We start from the raw sequence: 9,574 nt of genomic DNA, 5'->3' as shown, positions 1-9,574 counted from the left end.
AAAAATGAATGCTGAAAACTATCTTTACATGCAATTGGAAAAAAATACTTTTTACAAAAACATCTCATCCCTCTAAATCTCAGTGATAACTTTGAGATTGAATTTACTAGCTTGCATTAGTTTATCTTGTTCTTGGGATGTTCTATGGGTTTTATAGCTAGTTCTCTTGGCTATTATTACCTGTGATTATTGATCTTATCTTTTACTATTGTTCTTCCTATGTTACACCTGCTACTCTGATATAGCAGATAAATATGAAATATTGTCTTCCTTCTCTTCCTCTTCTCAGTTTACCATATACCACTGATCCAGCCAAAAATATTAAATCCCAACTATATGAAATATACAATGCTTGGCCCTCAGGGGAATATATCAAAATATATTGGAGAGACTGCTGTCTGTAAGGAGTTTATATTCCAATAAGGAGAGATTATTTATACACACACACACACACACACACACACACACACACATACACACACATACGCTAGAATATGATAAGTGCATGAAAAAACAGTTGTACCAGTACTCAGATGAGAGAGGGATCACTACAAACTTAAGGAATCGGAGAAGATTTCATGAAAAGGTAGCTTTTGCACTAAACTTGAAGAATAGATAAGACAAACAGATGGTGATAGGGGCTAGAAATTTGAGCTATTCCAGTTGAAAAACAATTTTTCAAAGAAAACAAACTTTTCTTTCAGAACAGTAGTAACTTTTGTCGTAGAAGAGTGATATCAAATTAAACTAGAAAGAGGGTTGCTAAACCTTGCCTAAGAATCCCTATCAGCTGCATATTGACTTAGATTTTTTCAATTCAATTTTTTTTTAAAGCATTCAGGAAACTGTACTAGGACCTGTGGGACACAAAAAAGGAAAATAGTTCTTATCCCCAAACAGCTTAATTTTTCCTGGGGAAAACAAAATGGTACATTGTTAAATAAATAAAAAAGAAGTCACCTCCAAAAGTGCAGAGGAACTCCCCATTACTTCTGTATTTAAGGGATCACTTATCAGCTCTTGACTTCTTAGCAATGACTGGGAAAATGATGCAGCTTTTCAAGTCATTCACCAGTTTCATGACAACCCATACAGTTTCTTCCTGTGTCTCTCGGAGAGTTATGTTAGATGATATCCTGGTACTATGGGTCACACTTGCTCCTGGCAAGGTGCTTCCTTCCCAGATAGCTGGAATGGAGTATATTAAGCAATAAGGAGTCTCCAGGCACCAAGCACAGGGATAACATTCCAGCCTCCATGGCAACCTGGTGATAGTATCCTCCAGCAGTTTCTATGCAGCTCATTGGCATAGGACTGGGAGTAGTGAGCTACTGTTACCATGTCCTCGAGAATTTGGGATTTGATAGACTTTCCCACCCAGGGACTGGATTGTTTGCCATGTGTAATACATACAGCTTGATGTTTCTGAGTTCTGCCCAGGAGTAAGAAGGCTGTCGGGCCGGGGTGGGGGTGGGGTAGTATTAGCTAGGCAATTTAGTTTTAAAATGTAAAATTATCTCTGTTTTATTATATTTTTGTTTATTTTATTAAATATTTCTCAATACATTTGTAACCCCTGTCCCAAAGCTCATTGGTATGGGACTCTCTTACTTATGGAGACAAAAGTCCTGATCTATGGAAGGAATGGTAAGGACTTGGGGGAGGGCAAGAGGTTCAGTTCTCAGCCAGTCCCTCTTTGAGGACTCTTCAAACTGGATTTGCCATTTAGTAGTCTTCTTTGCAGCTTTCAGAGAGAAGATGGAAGAGGCCAGTCCCACTTCAGGTTGCTGAAGGAAAAGACTCTGAGAATACATAAGTGGGCAGTCTTCATCATGTCTCTACGTTTGACTTGCTACTCTAGAGACTTGAAGAGTTACCTCTTAGTTGAGATCAAGAACAATCTTTTGATTGAGGTTTTATCTCACTTTCAATTGGAGAGCTCCTTTATTTGAAATTGTCTGGTATATATTCTTCTATGTATAGCTTCTCTAATTTCTGTTGTGCTATGATTTGGTTCAATGGATTTCTTTGCTACTTGCTATGTGTGTTTATTGTGGAACTATGCGTATTAGCTGTGGAAGGGGTCAAGTCTTGGATTCTTTCCCCACCAAAATGACAAAAGTGATCATAAGTTAGATGGAACCCAATCATATCCTCTTGACAAACAGCATTTAGGGAGTAGATAGATATAATTGTATCTCACTATCCCCTCTCTGAGGAAAGTAGAAACTTGTGGGGCCCTTCACAGTTTCTATCACTGCATATTTTAATCCAGTTTGGTCTGCATTGTGGAATGTTTCAGGCTGCATGTGTCTAGGAAACCACACATTTAACACCTCTGTTCTAGAAGAAGTTGGCATTTGATTATGCCTTCTAATTCCTAGAAATCCTATCACTGTTATGGCTGCTATGACACTTGAAACATTTCAATTAGCCGTGGATAGGCTACTGGAGCAGGCAGTGCGAAAAATTGAGCAGCATTCATTTAGTTTAACTCCTGTGGTGGGAGCAATGCCAGGGCTAAAAACTGGACTGCTGGCATCTAGCACCCTGTGAAAAGTTATAGCACTCTTGTCAAAATTGATGAAAGGATTGATGCTTTCTCCATCAGATGATTGCTTTAGCAACTTAAATGCAAGTATGATATAGTGAGGAATCATGGTCTAATTTCAAGAGTGGTGCCCTGGGAGTCAGAAAGAGCCAGGTTTGATCAAAGGCCCATCCCCACTTTAACACTTCTTTGATGTGTCTCTGTCTTGGTTTTCTCATTCATAAGAGAAGCTGCCTGATATAGAGGAGTGAGCCAAGACCTGAATTAGAGACCTATCCCTTCCACATAACCAGTTTTGGCATCATGGACAAGTCATGAATTTTTCAGTTGTCCAGGCAACTCTCTAAGACCTTAAATTACATATTAGAAGTCAATCTGCCTTGGGTAAGAGATTTTTTCACACTAAGGCATGCCCTACACCAATGAAATCACAGTACTAGAAAGGTGACAAAAAAGGGGGTGGGGAATAGAAGTATACTAATTTAAAGTTTAAGATTCAAATGAAAAATAGTGAACATGAAAGTGCCTTACAGGCATTAAGACAATTTGTAAATGACAACTATTATCATATTGATGCAGATATTAATGCTTGTTTGTAAGCCAATCAGACTATGCTTTATAGCTATCAGGCATTAAGGAGATCAAAGTTTTACATTCAATTGGCATTCAGGTTTGCTCTGTTCCAAGGCTTGACATTGTATGTTTAAATGGGGTCAGCTGCCTCTTAAATCCTGAGGAGAAGTGGAGCATGAGAATGGAGACAGATCTGTCCCTACACTTGGAAAAACAATAGAATATGAATGCTGTACTGACAGATCCTTCACAGGTACATCTTGTAGAGGAAAGATAGAATAGTTTGATTTTTATGAAGCCTGTAAAAGGAAACTTTGATCATCGCGTACCTAAATAGTAAAGAATGCCAAAAATTTGGAGCCATAAATCCCTTTAATTGTGAATCTAATATAACAAATGTGAATGTTGAAAATAGATTGAAAGAACAAGAGAGATTTTATTTTCAGTGTTATTTGTTCCAAATGATCACTGGATTCAGCACTTTCTTGGCCCTTTCCTCCATTATATGATTCATTAGCATCTTGTCTAAGTCATGTCCTTAGTGTTCTCCTTTTATCAAAAAGGGGATCAGAGCCTATTTACTTCAACAGAATTTAGAGAATTGCCTGGTTAATGTCTACTTCATACTAAATTGAAAGGTAAAATTTTTAGTTTTTAAAATTATTTTTTCAGTCATAATAATAATATTCCTAACTGTACTGATGTGATCCCTGTTCCCTCTGAACAACTTTGTTTGGACCTCTATCATAGTGTAATTCATTTGCATTCTTCCTTGTGGTTATATACCTGTTTCCTCTGAACAACTTTGTTTGGACCTCTATCATAGTGTAATTCATTTGCATTCTTCCTTTTGGTTATATACATACGTCTTTTAGCCTTCCTTACTAGAAGGTAAGTTCCATAAGGCCAGAGACTATATCTATAGTACAGATTTAGTTAGACAGGATCATTGGAGTCATGTGACCTAGACCCCTCATTTTGATAAATAAACTGAGGTTCAGGGAAAACATTCAGGTAGTAAGTCACACTGTCAGAATTTGAACCCGGGATCTTTGACTCCAAATTTATCCCTCTTTGCACTGAAACACGACCCTTCTCACTTAATTTTCTTTCTTTGCTCCTAGAGTATCTTTTAAGTGGTAGGTACTTAATAAATCAATTAAATTTTAATGTAATTTAATTTAATCAATTAAAAATTCCATACAAAGAAAGAAAAACTGCATTAATTTCTGATGAAAATAATGAAGACTGAAAGGGAAAGGTGAGAATAAGAGGAGAAAATGAAACGTTTGGAATTCGTTCACCTTGCATTTGCTAACATAATTCATCATGTTCTTGCTGAGGTATGTAATTATAGGATTAATGAAAAAAGCAGCTCATTGGTTTGAGCTTGGGTCGCTAATGGAAGAATTAGCTAATCCAAGGTTGAAGCAAAGCTCTTGAAGAGCACTTGTGAATGATTTGTGAACTTATTTCTTCCACTTCAATTCCTTGGCATTTTCAGCATATAGTCCACAAAGATTAGAACCGCAGTCTCATTTGCGGTATGATCTACCTGTGTTTTGAGATAGTGAAAGTTAAATCCACTTTGGGCCAGAAGTCAATTAAGAATTTGTTTTATCAGTCACTGTTTATTTGTGATTCCCCAAGGTTGATATTTCATTTCCACTTCCATGTTTTTGCATAAGCTATGGCCAGGGAAAAGAAAAAAAAACAATTGTGAAAATAGATCATCTGGCTTCTCTATATGATGAAAGCAACTGGGCATGGGAGAAAGATCATGGGTCAGAGAATCAGATACAAATGGAAAACATTCTCCATCTTCCCCTCGACCTCTTGGAATCCCTAACATGCTTCAAAGCCCAATTCAAGTGCCCCCTCCTACATTAGTCATTTTCAGGTCTTCTCTTAGCTTTATTGAGTCCTTCTAGTCATTTATATTCTTTTCAATGCTCTTCCTCTGGAATAGTTATTATGTCATTATTTGGGATATACATTTTTTAAATTACCTACCTAGCTACATGCATTTTTCTCACAAAATATATTTTCCTTCAAAAACAGTGATTTTATTTTTGGTTTTTCCTTTAAATCCCCAGTACCTAGCACAGTGTGAAACACAGAGTGGACATTTAATAAATGCTTATCAGATCAAAAACAATCCAATTCAATCTTTTAAATTCAATTATAAATAACTACACCTAATTGTTGCTCAGGTACACAGTTAGAAAGGGCTAGAGGAACAGAAGATGTAGCAATAACAACAATAACTCATTCATATTACATATTGTGATTGACAAAGTATTTTCCTTACAACAATTCTATGAAATACACAGTGAAAGTATTATTATTCAGATTTGATAGATGAAGAAGCTAAGGCCTGGAAAAGTGATTTGCCTGTTTTCAAATGAAGAAATTAAAGCTATAGTCATATATAAAAATGCTCTAAATCACTATTGACTAGAGAAATGCAAATTAAAACAACTACGAGGTACTACCTAATACCCGTAAGTTTGACTAATATGACAAAGAAAAGAAAATGATAAAAGTTGGAGAAGATGTGGGAAAATTGGAACACTAATGCATAGTTGGTGGAGTTGTGAACTGATCTAAACACTCTGGAGAGCAATTATGCCAAAAGGGCTATAAAATTGTGCATATTTGACACAGCAATATCACTAACAGTTCTCTATCCCAAAGAGATCATAAAAAAAGGAAAAGGACCAAACATACAAAAGTATTTATAGTAGCTCTTTCTATGGTACCAATGAACTGGAAATTGAGGGGATGCCCATCAATTGGGGGATGGCTGAATAAATTGTGGTATATGAATATAAGGGAATAGTATTGTTAAAGAAGACGTGATGAACAGGCAAATTTCAGAAAAACCTGGAAAGACATATATGAACTGTTGTTGAGTGAGGGGAATAGAACCAAGAGAACATTGTATACAATAACAGCAACATTGTGCAACAACCAACTTGGATAGACTTATCTCTTTTCAGCAGTGCAATGATCTAAGACAGTTCCAAAAGGCTCATGAAGGAAAATGCTATCCATATTGAGAGAATGAACTATGCAGTCTGAATGCAGATCACAGCACACTAATTTCTCTTTTTTTCCCCTTTCTCATGGTTACTCCCTTTTGTTCTCTTTCTTCTTTTACAATATGACCAATGTAGAAATATGTCTAATAGGATTGTACATGTCTAGCTTATATCAGATTGTATGCCATCATGGGGAGGTGAGAGAGGAGGGAAGGAGTAAAACATCTGGAAGTAAAAATATTATTAAAGTGGATGTTGAAAACTATCTTTACATGTAATTGGAAAAAAAAATACTATCAATTGGAAAAAATAAAAAAGGAAAAAAAAAGTGACTTTCCTAAAATCATGATTCAACATTCAAACTCAAGCCTCTTGTCTCTAAATTTAGTATTCTTTTGTACTACAAAACATTACTTTTCAAATCGATCAATTAACAAGTGATAATTGAGCACCTTGATTGAAAGGGGATATGCGAGAGAAGGATGAACTATAGCTCCCACCACTAAAAACTTATGGAAAGGGTGATATATCACAAGCAAAGAAGGGTAACATGGAAAATTTTACCTATTGGATCTATGTATAATTGAAGAGTTTATGACCAAACAAGAGTTAGAGAGGACCATAAGAAGTAAAATGGATTTTGATTACAAGAAATTAAAAAGTTCTTGTACAAACAAAACCAGTAGAGTCAAGATGAAAGAGAAAGCATGAAACTGGGGAAAATTTTCTTACTGCAGGTTTCTGTGATATATCTATCTACCTATAAATAGACAGACAGATAGCTAAGGAATTTCTCAAATATATAGGAAACTAAGTCAAATTTATAAATATATAAGCCATTCCCCAATTGATAAATGATCCAAGAATATGATCAGGCAGTTTTCAGAAGAAGGCAAAACTTTCAATGATCCTGTGAAGCAATGATCTAAAACCACTAGGGGAATAAAGAAATATAGAGTAAAACAACTTTGAGATACCACTTTCAGAGCAGAAAAGAGCACTAGTGAGTACAGCTACAGTAGAGCAGGGGACTTGATCACAGTTCCAGAGCTAAGAGGAGTATTAGCACTTGTGACCGCAAGGACACAAGATTCCTTCCTAAGAAAAGAACAGAGTACAGATCAGGAGAGCAGTGACCGCACCTCTCCTCCGATCATACCACCTTGGAAGCACCAGAAACATATGGAATCTCAGAACTAGCTCTTAAAGCAGCAGCACAAAAATCCTGAAGCTTAGGACAATGCTCCCTCTACCCTGGGAGCGAGGTCCAACTTTAACATAAAGGGAAAAAAAAGGAGACAGCAACAACAAAAACAATGAAAGAATATTATTATACAAAGCTACTGTGGGGACAGAGAAGATCAAAACACAAATTCAGAAGAAAATATCAAAGTTAAAACAGCTACACGTAAAGCAACAAAGAAAAATGTGAATTGGACACAAGTCCAACAAAAATTTGGAATTTTTAAAAATTACTTTGAGCAGCTAGGTGACAGATTGCTGTATCTGGAGTCAGGTAGACCTGCATTCAAATTTGGCTTTAGTCACTTATTAGCTATGTGATCCTAGGCAAATTCTTTAACCTCCATTTGGCTGTTTCCTCATTTATAAAATGAAGATAATAATAATACTTCCCTCCCAGGATGTTGTGAGGATCAAATGAGGTAATAATTAAAATACACCTAGTAGAGTGTCTAGCACAGAGTATGCACTGTATGAATGTTAGCTATTATTATTATCATTAAATGCTACTAGGGTAGGTGACCTAATTACTAGGTCAACCAATGATGTATAAGAACATTACTAATTGTAACTGGTCATTGATATTGGAAAAACATATCAGAATAAAGGCTTCAGAGAATAGCAGCCAAGCTAACTCCAATAGTTTTCTGGGGAACACCTATAACACCGGAGGTGGGAAGATATAACTACCCTTTGGAGATCTGACTTGCCATGGTGAATAAGAATTGGTATGAGGATCTGCTGAGTAAATAAGGCTACAAATGTTTTGATAGAAAATACTTAATAAGTGTTGATTTTAATTCAACTCAATTTAATTGAAATGCAGATAGGAGGGAAGTATGATGGGAAGAGTCCTCAGTATAAGTTACTATTTAGGGAAATTTTCATAAATCCACAGAATTTCAGAGTTTTAAGGCATCTCAGAGGTCTTCTAGTTCAACTGATACTTGAACCAAAAATAAAAAAAAAAAATCCCTTCTTCATATAGCCAACAAGTAGCCACTGAGAGTCAATGGCAGAAGTAGTATTTGAGCTTAGGTCCTTTGACTGCATACTCAGGGTCCAGAAGAAATATTACTTGAGAGAGGAGGTTGTCTGAGGGCAGGGTTAGAAAAGAGAACAAGAATGAAACAAGGAGGTCTACAAGACCCAATGGTGCTAAACAGTAAAGGATGGGAAGTAATCAGGGACAAATTCTTCCTTCTTCAAATATTTGCCAATGGTCTGGCCTAGTTGCAAATGCATTTGCTCATCATTTACATATCTGTGTCTCTAGCTATAGTTATCTAGAGCTATATCTGTAAAAGAGCACTAGACTTGGAGCTAGGAAGACCCAAGTTCAGATCCTGCCTCAGAAACTTATTGGCTGGTAGCTCTGAGCAAGTCATTTTGTCACTGTCTGCCTCAATTTTCTCAATTGTAAAATGAAGATAATAATAGTATCTGCTGCCTGGAATTGTTCTGAGGATCAAATGAGAAAATATATATGCATAGTAGTTGGAAAATCCTAAAGCATTATATAATTGGCAACTTATAATCTCTATGCATACCCATGTCTATATCTATTTTTATATTTAGCTATACATCTATACCTATAGCCTTATCTAAATCCATATCTATATGGTAACATAGTTATATTTTCTAACAATATTCTCTTTTTTGTTTTCACATTATTTCATATTGATGTTTCATATTTTGCATGTCTGATGACACGTAGAACCTTTTATACCTTGAGAATGTTTTTATGTGTATTGTACTTTTGATTGTGTTGTCACCAAACCATAAAATTAAATTTTTCCAGCTGGTTGCTAGTACCCTTTTAAAGGAGAAAGACCATGGTAGGAAAAGAAAAAAAAAGAGAAATGCATTGGAGATTAATGAAAATATTCAGTGGTTACCAAATGCAATTTTAAATGGCTTAGTGAGTGAGCAGGTTAGAATTTGTTTGCAACTGAAATTAATTTCAAATTTCCTAACTAATATACAAAAATAGGTAATGATAATGATTAATTCATCAAATATTTATTGTGCAATGAGTATGTTGTAAGCACAGGAGCTATATTACGTGGGAGATACAGTGTCATATGAGACATGGTTTTGTGTATTGGCTACCTATGCTCTCATAGGGCGAGGTGGAGAAAAAAAAAGAGTATGAAGCAATAAG

At 35.8% G+C, this 9,574-nt stretch overlaps 1 long non-coding RNA gene across 1 annotated transcript; it reads left to right on the top strand.

Annotated features, from left to right (window-relative positions):
- The first annotated feature begins 1,293 nt into the window (after positions 1 to 1,293).
- Positions 1,294 to 2,007, top strand: LOC140524093 (uncharacterized). The gene is made up of 3 exons (XR_011973563.1): positions 1,294 to 1,442; positions 1,588 to 1,647; positions 1,745 to 2,007. It is a non-coding gene; the product is annotated as an uncharacterized lncRNA (long non-coding RNA).
- The last annotated feature ends 7,567 nt before the right edge of the window (positions 2,008 to 9,574 follow it).

The sequence above is a fragment of the Notamacropus eugenii genome, chromosome 2 (genome assembly GCF_028372415.1).
Source record: "Notamacropus eugenii isolate mMacEug1 chromosome 2, mMacEug1.pri_v2, whole genome shotgun sequence".
Classification (NCBI taxonomy): Eukaryota; Metazoa; Chordata; class Mammalia; order Diprotodontia; family Macropodidae; genus Notamacropus; species Notamacropus eugenii.
The sequence above is the reverse complement of the archived record's forward strand: the minus strand, read 5'-3'. Positions and strand labels throughout refer to the sequence as shown.